The sequence below is a fragment of the Anoplophora glabripennis genome, unplaced genomic scaffold (genome assembly GCF_000390285.2).
Source record: "Anoplophora glabripennis isolate ALB-LARVAE unplaced genomic scaffold, Agla_2.0 scaffold2, whole genome shotgun sequence".
NCBI classification, from domain to species: Eukaryota; Metazoa; Arthropoda; class Insecta; order Coleoptera; family Cerambycidae; genus Anoplophora; species Anoplophora glabripennis.
Window position 1 is genome coordinate 1515106 of NW_019416325.1, and position 14638 is coordinate 1529743.

At 32.6% G+C, this 14638-nt stretch overlaps 1 protein-coding gene across 3 annotated transcripts in view; it reads left to right on the plus strand.

Moving 5' to 3' along the window:
* Nucleotides 1-2058: 2058 nt before the first annotated feature.
* Nucleotides 2059-14638, plus strand: part of LOC108917006 (rho GTPase-activating protein 7) — a 75916-nt gene continuing 63336 nt past the window's right edge. For 2 of the 3 annotated variants that reach the window (XM_018723414.2, XM_018723417.2), the window contains exon 1: nucleotides 2059-2209. The gene's annotated coding sequence lies outside the window, so the exon portion shown is untranslated. Of the gene's footprint in view, nucleotides 2210-10059; nucleotides 10189-14638 lie in introns of all 3 variants that reach the window. The other variant, XM_018723416.2, reaches the window with a different exon arrangement.

The window sequence follows — 14638 nt, forward strand, 5'->3', positions numbered from 1 at the left end:
TGAACAGACGCAATTGATAAATGCTAAATTTAATTTGGCTCAAAATATTAAACAAGTCAAGAAAAGACCAAATAACAATTCAACTATTTAGGTACATGTTATATGTTTATTCTTTATTTCAACTCGACAGTATCATTTGCGTTGTTGCTGGAGCAAACCAAAACAGTTTCCAACAGTCAGACGCCTGCGCATTTCGATAGAATGCTTACATTCAAAACTCATTGTTTCGAATCAAGTGCGATTGCGTTTGACTGTTTTAACTGTTTCTAAACTAGTAGTGTCTTTATAAATTTAAGAATTTAAAGAAATTTAATTTTTTTAACATAAATAAATCACCAAGATATTCTAAGCTCAATTTTGAATTTTATTTACAGTAAAACAAACAGCTGAGCATAAATTGGAGGATTGGGCATTTTCATTGAGAAGCTTTTGATCGTTATAGTATTGTTGATTCAGGCTAGTTTAGATTGTTTTACAAGATGCATTCTAACTTGTCAGTTTCTGTGAATCATATTGAGGAGTTGAAGATTAAAGCATGTAATTGTAAATGAATAAGTCACGATTTTTCATTCATGCAAGTGATGTCACTAAATGAATTAAACACAAAATTATAGAACTCGTATAACACACGGTTAAAAACGGTTACCTGAAATTCTAAACTTTGTAAATCATATTCACAAATTTTATTGTCTTCAACTGCAAGTAGGTAATAATTGAAGTCGTTAAAATTGAAATATTTTCTGAAAAGTATATTTGAGCACAATTCGATTATAGCGTAACTAGTATAAAAATAAGTATGAAACTATGCAGAATCACATTACGTTCTTAATTATCAACAACACGAGAAAAATCACACTATCTAATTAACATTTGACTCCTAATTTGTAATTCGAATATGCCAACAGATCAGACGCCAGACGCTGGCCCATCGTAAATCTTGTACAAATTCTGAGATAACACCAAATTCGCAATAAAAATTGTCCATAATTTAATTTTGGTGCCAGTTGAGATTAGCTTAATTTGTTGATTAATGGTCATTTATATGTATAGAATATTTTGCAATAAAATGTTAATGATATTATAAACAGTGATAAATGGTTTCTTCAATGAAACACTGTTGAAAAACGATGTTTAAATACTCAGCATAGTAAGCCACATTAATTATTATTAGTAAATTTCTATATATTTAGAAAAAAATAAAATAAAACCTATAATAGAGCTTTCCATTTCAAATTTTACCGATCTTTCTAAAACGTATACCTCAGCGTAATTCCGAACTTATCTCATCCGTCTCCAAAATATTTAAAATGGAGGTGTCTTAACTTAAGACACACTTCATAATTATAATGCAGAGATAAAATGAATATTAATCGCTTAACGGTACAAAATTGCGCGCTTTGGATTGCTGTTACGAAACACTAAAATTACTTAACATCTTCATTAACTCAAAATGTAGTAATGTCAGATGTCTGCGTTGATAAAACAGTACCATTTAGCTGGTGGTGGTACAAAATCAAGCGGCAGATAACATAGAAGATATCTTAAGTGGAAAACTGTGACCTGGACGTTGAAGGGTCCTAAGATGATGTTTAGTAGTATCCTTATCGGTCAAAATAATCTGCAGCGCTATTTCTTCCAGAAGCTTGTAATATAACAACATAGTTTAATGTGTAATTTGAAAAGTTGACATAAAAACGCCTAGATTTTAGTTTGAATAATTTTTTGAATCGAATTGAACAGTGGCGTGTACAGAGCGCAAAAAATGGGACAATTTTTTATTTTTAAGGCACACAAAATACTCCTCAATTCATACGTAACGATCCTGCTGGAGACTTAGCTGATTTTCCAAATAAAAAACAACGAGGATGATATTGGATGCTTAAGGACTTTACGGTGGTGTTGACTTGATCGATGACACAATGTCCAGTGGGATGGTATCAGCCGGGCTAATCTGCAATATTTCTAACCCAACCATCGCCACCATCCCATGGTTCACATTCAACTTGACTTATAAACCTATCTAAGCGCTGGTTATAATAGATGCTCAGTACTGTTCAAGCTGCCGGAGTGTTCAGTGTACCGCTCCAATCGGGTTCGAATCGAAAACGCTCGTACGCAAGTGTGGATCGCATTTTGAACTTTCCGCTTCTGTTTTAAGTGACTTGGGAAGTGCGGTTTCATTCATTTTCCGCGAGGATCTCGAGATAATGTAAGTAAGATCTTGATCTGCGCCAGATCAGAGCGGGATTTTCGTTCGTATATTGGCGCAAGTTTTGCGTCGGCGAATAAGATTAGGTCACACACCTTTTCTCAAAAGTTGTTTTCCAAACTAGTCATACGCGGTTACATCATTATGTATTTTAGATAAGGACCAAATGTTGGGTAGCAGACTGAATTGGTGTATCAAAGAGGCATTCATTCATTTTTAGAACCATTAACCCGTTGGACACCTGACCACTTGGTGTGATCGTCAAGTGGCTCTAAAATCATTACAAGATTTTTTTGAAATGATTTACGAAATTTTTTTGTCACCTCCACCGGATTTCTCACCATGTTCTTAGTTGTAAACCTAAGGAAAATTTATTAAACTAAAAGTGAAATTGAATTCTACTTGCGCTTATCCGATCCTCAAAGTTTTTTGTAACAAACAACTTGCAAACTAAAACAACTGAATTAATTTTGGGATTCCAAAATTATAATACTCGTGCAATACTAAATATGATTTTTTTTAGTTCACTAATGATGTAATTTGTTGCTCCGCTAATTATGTAATTTTTAGAATTTGGAATTGTACTGTTTCAAAAGTAAAATTAGTGCAAAATTTACACATGTACACTAACTATGTATTTTTTCAGCACGTTCGAAATATTTAATGAATTATTCCTGGCAGTGTCAAATTTTTATTTAAATTTCCTTCACATTGCCAGGGTAGATGCTGCATATATTTTAATAATTTTAATACAAAGTATTTTGTCAAATTAAACACGTAAATATTGACAGTAGAGAATACGTGTGTTTACTGAATAATTTAAATTGAGAATTAAACATTGTAATTTCATTTAAAAAATTCCGTCCGGAATTGTTATCTTGACGCGCGAGTTTCTAAAATCTTCTGGCTTATGCAAATTTTACAACTTACAATGGGTCTCGTTGATGCGGAATAAAATATTTCGGCGCAAATATTGGGTTCTTGAAGACATCTGGAAGACCAAACGATAAGTGAAATCATACTTTAGTCATTTCCTGTTGATCACTCTTATTTATTTAATTTATCTAAAATTTAGACACCTACAGTATCATAGTTGTATTATTTAATCGAGGCGTGATTGGAATTTGTTTCCAATGTTTCGAGTGTTTTCATCAAAAGAAACGTTAAAACGAACGTTTAATTGTTTTCAACCATTTTAGGTAAGTGTTAAGTTTTTTTTACCGAAAATCGACACTACTTACACCAAAAGTGGATACAAATACGCAGACTTGACAAGAAGCATTTTGTAAACACAAAGAATTAGAACTTCTAAAAATAAACTAGCTGAAATATGATACAATTAGGAAGTTCATTTAACTCTAGCACCGTGCGTTTTATTACAAGTTTGATAACGCTACTATACATTAAATAATAATTTGTACTGCTGCAGTCGCCATAATATCATGCCTGCAGGGCTATAGAGCCTCAATAACGGTTATTATTTATATGGACAATATAGACCGAGAGGCTAAGAGAATTGTTTTGATTTATACCCATATACAGGGTGCTTCTGAAATTATCGCGTTCTTTCAATGAACAAACTATTTTAAGCCAAAAGATTCGTATGAAAGTAGGTTCAATATATAACGTTTTCTGAAAAATCTCTGAATAGTTTGATGTAGACCATTGATTTATCTAAGTAGAAGTAAATATGGTATGGTATAGTCTTTCCGATATCAGTTGAAGAACCAAGAAGTTGACAGTATGTACAAGGATATTTGAAAAACTTGTTCCCATATTTATTTAGCCCTACCTATATACAGGTCTGGTCGAACTAAACGTGGAGGTGGTAGAAATGTATATGCTCAGTTGAAGAATGCGAGCTATTGACAAGTGGCTGATAAATTGCCCAGCAGTGCAGTGCAGCAATGCGGAATTTGGTGTGATTCAGGTAATTTTAATTATTATAGGCACCTTCTATTAACCATTGATATTACAATTGCGAAAGGGAGAAATACTATTATTACAACATGGCATTTCGGAGACCTTTTGAAACGGAACAAAACGAAATTTACCATCAATATAATAAAATTGTCCGAGGACATAAATAATTAAAATATGTTGTTGGCCAAATGAACATATAATAGAAATTTTCTACACATTAAATACAAATTATTATAATTTTTTACCTTTATCAGAACACTTTTTTAGGGACGCCTATGAAAGTCATTAAATTTTATTGCCAGGCGTTTTTTTACATGGTCAACTGAATTCGGAAATACTATACCAAATGTATGTCCAAAGTGAAATTCTTTTTTGAGTAAAATCTTTGTAGTTACGTTTAAGGACAACCGGTTTTCCAGCAACAGCTTCTGTTTCGCGTCAAATTATGTAATAAACAATGAATTAATATCAAACCTACTTGATCAAGCACAGAAACGTAATGAGAGCAGGCGTTGGATGAAGCGTTACGACTTATATTACGAACTGTTTTTTTTAAATATAATTAAGACATCGACAGTTTAATGAAATCTTATCGCCGGAATACGAACATAAATTCCTGCTTTTCTTCTATACGGCATCGAAAATGTGTACCCTTTATCAGCGAGGTTATGTATCAAATTTAATGGTATTTTGGATCTGTCCTATCTGTATCTATATTTTATTCGAGAGTTCGATGCCGTTGCTGATAAATACGTTTAATTACTTTTCGGTTCTCCTATACAGAAACATCGACAGTTCTAAAAGCAAAATTAAGTTCCTATTAAACTGCATGCAAATGTACAGATTATATTCTAGAAACTTAAGAAGTCAAAATATGGAACGCACTTTGATATTTACTATTAAAGGCAAATGTGTCGGAATCAACATTTGCAATAACAAATGAAGCTCGATAAATGTAATAAACATAAGCATCCGGTTTTACAGATTAAACATATACAGCGATTTATGGTCATTGTTTATTTATAATTGCAAAGAAACAGTAAACTGACATCATTTTCTACCACACATTTTTGAAAACTTCTCGGGTATATCTAGTCTACTGGTGGTTAAGATCCAGTAAAAATATTTTCATTTTATATTTATCGTAAAAATAAACATAAAACTTTGACCCAATTGAAACGCCAACTTATACAACAATGGTTATCCTTTTCCATTTAACACTGCATTAATCGATTTCACAGTTGTGTGAAATTGCGACGAATTTCTCCCGTTTTTCCCTTCTCTAATTTGCAAGAAATGCCTGTGAAATGGAAAAGCATAGTCGCGGTTCCGCCAATTTTTCCTGCATTTTAAACAAACGAAAAATGAAAACAAATGGTGTTTGTTACAAAAAATGTCAATTCATGAATCAATATTACCATTAAACAATTTTAATTTCCTTAAACTGTACCTTTATGAAGCCTTTTTAGTTGCTACGGTGATGTAAAATGGACCCTGAAAGGCTGATGTACATATAATTTTCACATTAATTAGTTTTATTTTCTTTTTTGTTGCGGCTGTATAGCTTCCTTCAGATCTAACTGTATACCTTTTTCATGGAGCGTAAAGAACGGCGACAGATGATGAACAATTTTCATTCTACATATTTCAAACAAAAGACGTATTCTATTACATTTGAGCTTGGTTAATAAAAAAATAAATGATGAAACGATAGTATATAATGCGTGGTTTTATTAACATATCTTGATGTCATTTATATTTCTAAGTGCCTATTGAAATCAGGCAAAACATTTTATTAAATCGTCTTATTAAAAGACCTACCGAATTCAAAAGAAATTCTTCGGTGCGTCGTGATTGTTTTTTTATTGGGCAATTCTTTATACAAGAGAAGCATCTTAAAATTTGACAAGCCCGATTAGGTCCTCTCGTTTCGTAAGCCTTTTTCATTTACCTCACATGTTATATTAGGAAATGTTTGACTTCATTACATACTCGCTGCACCGTGTGACCCAAATTATGCACTAGCTACACTGCTCAGTTAATTTTTCCAACAAATTCTTATACGTAAAATATAATCTCAGTCACAAAAAATCTTGTCTATAACCAATTAAATACGATCCCAAAGATTCGAAACTACAGTAAAAATAATAATATTACTTTTTCCTTCTCGAATCCATTCATATTGCCGCCTTGAAAATCGAAACTTTACTATAAATTGTTTGGACACTCAAAATCCATTCTATATACAATTCTCAGTTCATTATACGCAACCGACAGGATACTTGTACAGTAAACATGGTTAAATTGCTTGTTAAAATCGACTTCATTCTATAGTATTTAGTGTGTGACAATTTGTTAATGTGGTTATTAAATATACTGCTTAATGAAGACTTAAATTTGCACATCTGTTGCACAGGATGTTTATTTCCATTCGATGTGCAGTATTGCTTGTTTACACATGTGTAAACAAGTTAAAGTTACCTGCAGAGATCTGACTGAAAAAATCGATCGGAATAAAGTAATGTTTTCTTCATCAGATATAAATTCTGTATACATGCATTGGTTTTACTCAAAACTGCTGGGTTTTACATTAAACTCACAAAATGGGTAACCTTTCCTCGGAAATACAATTTGCTTTGGATGGTGGGCGCCAAATTGTCAGTCCCTTCCTGTTTATCGGGAATTACAGAAATGTATCTATAAACAAACAGTAAGTACTTCCTTGCGTTTATTACCCCCCAGGTAAGAAAATTACATTTCGAACAATTTGTCTTATAAACGTTAGATTTTTTTTAATGGGATGACGGCGCCAGAAATTATTCGGTACCAGACTGGGTCTAGATCCGATAGATAAAGGCAAGTGTGTACATAGACGCGGTTTTATGTTTTACTAGAGCTTAGTCTGGTGTAACCTAGGCCTAGCGCCGCCATTACCAACTTAATCTGAATGCTGGGAGTACCAAAAACTGTTAACTGTCAAGACCATCAACATCTTTACCCTTTACTTAACCCCATCGGTAGTACTAAAGGAGAAAGAGGATCGTATTACATTTTAATACCGATTACGTACGTCTAATCAACTATACAGGGCGATTCACTGATAATGTCTTTAATTTTAAGGGAATATAGGGAAAAATTTGTGAATACGAATACGCGATTAAAGTTAATTTAAAGTGAATATTTACGCCGAAAAGAAATATTTTCAAATCATTAATTAAACCCCCTTTTGGGACCGCTCCTGACCGCTGACCCACAAAGGCTTATCGGGAGTGAATTTTAACGTACCGTATTATTCGGTCACTAACCTAGCTTTTATTACATATTTAATCCGTAGTGAATGATAAGGATAAAACAGGTAAAACACACGAATGAACACATTTTTTTATATTTTAAATATTAACAAGTATTATTTATTAATAATTATTAACGTTTTCACTATGTTTTATAATTGAATATGATCCTTTAGTATTATGTTCAACTAATTATTCAATTTGTAGTATGGTATAGTCTTTCGGAAGTCAGTTGAACATGTATAAAAACGCCTAGCAATAAAATTTAATGAGTTTCATAGGCGTCCCTAAAAATGTTTTCTGCTAAAGGTAAAAAATTATAATAATTTGTATATAATGTGTAGAAAATCTCTATTATATGTTCATTGGACCAACAGCTTATTTTAGTTATTTACAACAAAATATTCCTCTTATTTCTCCCTTTCGCAATTGTAATATGAATGATTAATAGAAGGTGCCTATAATAAATTAAAATTACCTAAATCACGCCAAATTCCGCATTACTGCACTGCACTACTAGGCCATTTGTTGACAACTGAATTTATGGCCAGGTGGCTCAGTGCGGCTCTGTTTGTGCCGCGTTTGCCCGGGCGCTCATTCTTCAACTGGGCGACCAGACCTGTATATGGGTATGCCTAAATAAATATGAGCACAAGCATTTCAATACCGAGTTGTTGCATGAGCGATCGAACATACTGCCAATCTCTTGGTCCTTCAATTGAGATCGCAAAGATATACCTACTACCTATTTAAAATACCAGTACAGCTAAAACATACTCATTCGTCCATAGCTTTAATAAAGTTGGGAACCACTGTGCTTTGATTTTGAAACCAATTACAAAATTCAACACGACTGGGGAAATCAGCTGTTTCGCTTAATTTTTTTCGGTTTTCTGTCTTTATTATGCCTTCCGGATATGCGGTTAAAACTAATGACGTTATGACTGAATCACCCTGTAAATCTTTAAATTTAACTCTTTGTATAAACATAAATTAAAGCAAGTGAGAAAACTCATTTTCCACGAACAGTCCTAGCGTGTTCATTTCCTTATGGGGAACATTCTGAAAATCAGCTGTACCGTTATTTACACCATCGGTTTTACTAGCAAATTATATTCGATGGGGCATTATTTCCACACATTTTCAATTGTTTAAACAATTTACAATTGTCGTCGTAAAATTTAACTACGCATATGTTCATGATGTGCGAATCGTTTTTTATCAGCAAGCCGTTTATAACCTAAGTAAATAGTATAATTACAAGCGTTAGTATTTTGCTAAAAACAAATCATGATACGGCTTATAAAAGTGCCTGCTACTTGGCACGTTGTAAGCTTCAGCGCCTGATTTTTTTTGTTTTAACGAGTGTATTGAAAATTTATTGACATTTTCAATTTACAGTTATCTTTTACGGCAAAAATCGAACAATATAAAAATGTACAAATGTTTACTCAGCTTGATACCGATTGATATGTCTTTTATGCTTTGTTATCCGTATCAGAGAGGTTATGGGCATGGCTGCCAATTCTGAAAATTTAAACGTCGCAGAACATGCTGCTGCTACATTATGTTGAATAATATAAATAACCGGATTACACATATCGTTTTCAAGAAACATAAAAACTGTATTAAATAATAGCAATAAAATATCTGGAAATACATTTTAATTGAACATAAACGATGTTTGGACAAATCAAATATTTTACATACATCAATAATTATTATCAGTGTTGTTGGCACATTCTCATAGAGGAATCATAATTATAAGGTCATTTATTTATGATTTGGAATATAAATCAATACATTTTTCACGGCATTTCCGATAAACTATAAAACATTTAAAACAAACAACAGATAATTTGTAATACACTTTCTAAATACTGATCTACGGGAAAAATATTTTCACAATAAGAGAAGATTAAAAATATTCGTTAATATAAAACCTTACGAATTCATTTTTAGAAGTTTAATTTAAATAATATGTAAACAAATTATCAAATAATATGCCTATTCGTAAAACACGATAAAATATTCTACAATAACCGTTTTAAGCTATTTTTAAACAGTTGGCAAAAGCGTTGTAACTTTTATCTGTTCGTCCAAAAATAATTATTTATTAACATTATCTCTACTGCTAATTAGAACCATATATTTGCACAACAGTGGAATTATATACTACAATAATATAGTACGCCAATTTTCAGAGTATTTTTAAATTCTGTTGTCCATATAGTATTAATGGAAATTTTAACTATAGGGGTGGGCGGAAATTTGGCAGTCTCAATTGTTTTAGTTATAAATTTCATAAACAATATGCGCTGTTTACGCGTTGTGTGCCTAAGCAAAACATTCTGGCAGTAACATAAATTATACATAAAACGTATTCTTTAATTTTTTTCTTTAAATTTACATTTAGATAATATGAATTTAATTTAGGTATGTCATTTGTTCAAGTCGTAAAAATAAAGCAATTACAGTAAACAAGTAGCAATCATATTTTATGGTCTTGTATGGCACGTTATATTTAGAAAATAAAACGTTCGCGTCCTTCTTGAATAATTAAAAATTAAGATTAATTTTACCACAACGTATTTATTTTTACTTGCTGACTAGTGCAGTTTTTTTTTTCTGAATCAGGAATAAACACAGCCATACGCCATATGTATCATGAGGTCAACTTGAAGAGTGGGCTACTAGAACATGTCACATACTGAGTCATTCATAAAATTAGACTGCCAACTGTAAATCTCAAGACACCTAAGATAAGTAAGTGTCAAATGATCTCGATATAAATCACAATAACAATGTAAGATATTTAAACCCCAATAAAACATCCCAGCTTTTATTCGCTAAATCAAAACGGCATACGAGGTCTGCTCAAAAAATAACCGAACTTTTTTAAAGTTCGGTTATTTTTTTTACCAGATCTCGTACTGAAATTTCCTGAAAAGTATTTATGTGTATCTTTTAACGGATCGGACGGTAGGCTGCTTATTTTTGTCGGTCTATACCCATGCGAAGAAAGATTTTGGTACTTTAAAACACGTGCGACTCCTCAAACACACCAAAACCATACCCGTTCGAAAGAATGCGCTGTCAAGGACGTCACATTACTTAAGTGTTATGTAAACCACTTGCACTATTCACGAAATTCTGCTCCTCCTCGTCGTCGAACCGTTCCTGGAAATACCATTATTACATTCGGCAAAATTTCACCGATCTCGGAAACCTGAATGGGATTCTATTAACTGACTTTTTATCAATTTATCGTGATCCAATCTTTAGAACTGTCGAATAGGTATTTTCCGCAAATGAAACACATAAATGTGAAACATAAAATACGAGCCAATAAATAGCAATATACTTTTTCATTGGAATTTCAAGAAATTATTCGAAATATTGTTTAAGTGGGGGAATGATGAGTGGAAGCTTTGAATTAGGGATTTTCATATTTAAATCATTACATTAAATATTCTCTACCTCTTTTCTGCATGAAACTATCGAAAATACGTGTAAATATTTTATGCGAGTGTGAGACATATTTTTACTCTATTTATATTAATATTAAAGCAACTCGGTGTACGGGAACTGATTATTCACCCTGTACACTAAATCGACCATGGCATTTTCCCTCGAATTCTGCTATATATTACGTGTCGAGATAATTTCCGGATTAAACACATTACGCTTATATCTTTATTGATTCAATGCAGTATTTAAATGTGTGTACGTATCTTGCTTATCTTTCAGAAAGCAAACAAATTTATCAATGGGTTTGGTAGATAATTCTTTTTTATTTATTGTAAGATAAACGCGACGTAAGGCTTCTAAATATATATTTGAACAGATTTTCGTTATACTTTCTAAGAACCGCATAAAAATAATGATAGTGATTGGCAACAATTTCTGCAATCGAAAAGTAAAGATTGTAACAAATATAGACCCAGTTGCAGTTACGAAAAAAGTTCTTTATTCTTGTAGGTATATATACAGGGTGTAAGAAGTTTGACTGCCATTCAGTATGAGATAGATTAATCATAAATGAACAAAAAAGTTGTATATTACAGGGGCGTAAGATTAACAGTTTTCAAAATACAGCGAGTATTAATATTGGGGAGTTTCATACAGCGCTTAACCTGCAGATGCACCCCACGTGTACACGCGGCAGACTTGTCCTACGGAAAAAATGTAAACAGTTATTATAAATAAATAAAATAAAACGTATCGATTTTGTAGTACGAAGATAGTGCAGTGCTTAAATTTTAGCTCGAATTTTAGTAATTATGAATCTCTTAAAACAGGAACTTAACTTTTTACGCTTTTGAAAAATATGTAATTAAAGTACCCAAAGATTCACGTCTTCCAAATAATCATACGTATTAAAAATAATTTAGGTACTTACCAAAAAGCAAAATTCAGTAATTTTTAAACGCACAAGTACAAAACAAACTACAACATACGCTCAAAATGTCCACCACCATCTTCGAATTCAATTTTCGCGCACTCGCACAGTAGGAAATATTGGAAAAAATTCTCGCCACTCGCCAGTTTTCATCGTCTCGTCGTGATTTATTTTTCAATAATCTCGTTGTAATCTTAATTTTCATATTCCGGTGAGGTTTTTTCGAAAAACCCTTTTTTTAATGCTTAGGGAGCGCCCCTTATTATGACCCTTCATGATATATCTGATGTTTTTTCTTCAAAAACATAACTCCAAATATATCATCAAAGGTCATAATAATCAATTTTATTAATAGCAGATACTTTTTAAACATTTTTTTCTACAACTGAACATCGAGTATTTAAAAAATTTTTCTTCGACATTGAGGTTGGGGCGCTCCCTAAGCATAAAAAAAGGGTTTTTCGAAAAAACCTCACCGGAATATGAAAATTCAGATTAGCACGAGATTATTAAAAAAAAATCACGACGAGACGATGAAAACTGGCGAGTGGCGAGAATTTTTTCCAATATTTCCCACTGTGACTCGCTGGAAAACGCCTCAAGAGAAGGAAATAGCGGTACGCAAAAAACACTCTGACACGGTCGAATCCAGATACCTGCATTTTTATGATTATTCTATCACTTAATTGCACTGTACTTGTTCTAATTATTTTATTCTGATCGTAATTGCTTTTCCGTTGAATTTTCGATTCTGTGAATTTATTCGTGTTAATAGGCATACAATTATGGTCTAATCGAGAAAGAAGATACGTTCTTTAATGAAAGAAATCTGAAGTAGTATGGTCATGTTACAGAGACCTCCTTCAGACGACATTCTTCTCTATATATGTACAAGTGTATATTCTCACCCGCATACCAGTACAGTTGACCGATAAATTTCAATTGTCAACAATTTTTAAAGAAACGTGCATTTATTACCGTCACAATTCGAACCCGTTTAAAAATAATTTATTCATTGTGATGTGATTAATAAATTTACATTAATGCTCTTCAACCGCTACAAAAAAAAAAACTGATTGTACAACTGTTTCCTAATTATTTTAATTAAAACTTATTATTTTGTAATTGTTTCTAATTAGATATCATTATAATATGTAGTTTCATAAAACCGACTTCTTAAAACACGATGTACTGTTACTCCATATAATCTTAATCTAATTTTATAAATCCACTTGCGCTGTAAGCCCAAAAATTATAGTTAAAATTCTACAATTTATTTACTGTAACTAAGCCGATTATTATAATTCGGAAATATGTCGTAGATTAAACTAAACTGTTCCGTCATAATTTCTCCTTGCGCAACTTGCGGTAAAACGTCAAACAAATCACTATTAGAAGTTTTAATAATAAACCAATTCGGGAGTTTTGTTAATTAACATAAAGCGTCTTCATTACAGCCGAGATATTTAATCTACTATTAATAACGACGACTCAAGACCGCTAGAATTTAATTTTGAATTATACGCCGCTTGGAAAAACGAAAAACCCGTTACGGGGGATTTAAAAATGTAATTAATAATTTTTACGTCGCCGGGATTTCGTCCCTAACCCGTATATCATAAATAAGAAGATTACTTGTCGTTCGTAACGATGGTGGAACACCCTGTATGTCATTAAGAGTAACGCCATCGTCGTGATCCAAAAGCCATTAATTTTGTTGCGCTTTCAATTTCATTTACATACACCTTGATGGAGGTACGTACATGCGAGGACATAACTCTTCATTAGTTTTCATTGTTCCAAAAATCCATCGTTGTTTATCTTATTCCCGATTCAATCAATTAACTAAAAGGTTCCTTATCTGCATCTCGCTTCACGTAACAGTACACCTACTACGGACCGCCCTTGATTTTTTAATTAAAATAGTTGTAAGGGGCCCAGGTTTTTTATAGTGTCGATTATTACGTGTGATTCGAGCAGTCAGCAATTATCTTAATTGCCCTCCCGAAACAAAACAACGGACGATTCGATTTTTTTTCGAAATACGTAGATGACGATAACCTTTGCCGTGTTAAAGATAAATACCGCCGCCTTCGATCAGTGATTGTCATCTTGCAATAAATGTCTGAAATTACCTGACATTTGTCTCGCACATTACATTTTCGACTATGTTTCGAATATTCCCGCCGAAGTTCTCAAAAGAAAGATTGAAAGTTGAAAAAAAATCGAACTGGAGAACCACCATACAAAACCACAATATATGTCAAACTGCAAGTCCGTCACCCGTTCCAGGCGACTATAATCCAAAGACGGGCAAAATTCAAAGAGGCCAATTTTTCAAATCAAAGACGGGCTTCGCTACAAGACCTCTGCGGACCCATCAAGGAATAGGATCGGACGTCGACTTCAGTGACCAGGAATTATAAAAATACCGGTTCTCCCCATATTAGAGGTAATTCCGGACTGATCGAATTAGACAATATAAATCCAATATAAATGCTACGTGAAATCTGAATCTAAATTAGTTGTAGTGTGTTATATTTCTATTTTAAAGTAAATCGTGGAATTAACCTTTTTCTTTGGTACCTAATTATTTCTACGTAACATAAACTGGTCAGTCTTTACAACGAATCGGCAAATTACAGTAATAAATCGACCCACCTGTTTTCCAGAATTGAATCCTGTTGAGTTCCTAGAATATAACGTCATAGTAATTTAAATGAAATCCGTTTCTAAATTATCTGTGTTGCACGTATTTTCGTTGTCACTCTGTAGTTACAAATACTATGAACGAATTGCCAGTTATTTTATAAG